This window comes from Meleagris gallopavo, chromosome 7, assembly GCF_000146605.3.
Source record: "Meleagris gallopavo isolate NT-WF06-2002-E0010 breed Aviagen turkey brand Nicholas breeding stock chromosome 7, Turkey_5.1, whole genome shotgun sequence".
Lineage (NCBI taxonomy): Eukaryota > Metazoa > Chordata > Aves > Galliformes > Phasianidae > Meleagris > Meleagris gallopavo.
Genome location: NC_015017.2, coordinates 12079371 through 12080357, shown reverse-complemented (window position 1 = coordinate 12080357; position 987 = coordinate 12079371). Strand labels below are relative to the sequence as shown.

The 987-nt window shown below is 43.3% G+C and overlaps 1 protein-coding gene across 2 annotated transcripts in view; it reads right to left on the bottom strand.

Moving 5' to 3' along the window:
• Positions 1-459, bottom strand: part of INO80D (INO80 complex subunit D) — a 38917-nt gene extending 38458 nt beyond the window's left edge. For both annotated transcript variants that reach the window (XM_010713503.3, XM_010713504.3), the window contains exon 1: positions 81-459. The gene's annotated coding sequence lies outside the window, so the exon portion shown is untranslated. The remainder of the gene's footprint in view (positions 1-80) is intronic.
• Between the last annotated feature and the right edge of the window lie 528 nt (positions 460-987).

The window sequence follows — 987 nt, the reverse complement described above, 5'->3', positions numbered from 1 at the left end:
CGCCTCTCCGCCCGCCCTGCTCCCTTCGCACCGCCTGCCGCGCTACGCGAGCCCGGGGATGCAGGCCGGGCCTGGCTTACCTTTCCAGCTGCTTTTTTTTTCTCCTCTCTCTCCTCTCCCCCCTTTCCCTCTGTTGGGCTGACAGATCAGAGTTTCCTCCCCGGCAGAGGGACTGGGAATGGGCTCGGGCTCTGTGCTGAGGAGCTGCTGCCCCCCTGGCTCTGAGGAGATCCTGCTTTTTTGTGAGGAGGAAGCTTTGGGGGCTCTTTATTATTTTAAAACTACAAAGTGCTCAGAGGGTAGGTGATTATTAAGGGGAATCCCTGAATATATTCTCCAGCAAAGAAGGCAGGGCTGCTGGGGCTGCTCAAGAAGAGAGCCGGCAGCCTCCTACAGCACCACTACAGGCACCGAGAGGACATAACATCACAGAGCGGCTCCTCTCCCCTCCAAAACAACAACTTTCCTACCATCTTGGAGGTAGTAGAGGGAGAGAGGGAGGGGGAAAAAAGTACAGAAGGTTTTTATAAAGTGTCGATTTAGGGGAGGGAGCCGAATGGACAAAAGCAATTTTTTTAATTCGTGTATATGACTTATTATTTTGAATAAAAATAAAATACAAAGGTATGTGACTGAAGAAATAATTTTATTTATATCAAGTTAAGATCAGCTTTCTGGGAGGGAAAAAAAAAAAAAGAAGAGGTATGGAAAAAAATTATTTTGAATTTTTTTTCTTTTAAAAATAAGAACTTTCATTTTTTCCTATAATTTAGAAATGTGACAACTTTTTATTGTTTTGTGATAGTTCTAAAAATTAATGTGCAATTGTGAAAGTCAGTGTAACTTTTGTGGTGCTGGTACTGCTAGTAAAGCAACTGCGATTAAGGCAGGATAGTTTGGCAGAACTGTATCATTACATCCTCTCTCTGAAGGCACTGTAAGTAAAACTGAATATACAGGTAAGAAAAGAAAAGCTTTTTTTTTTTA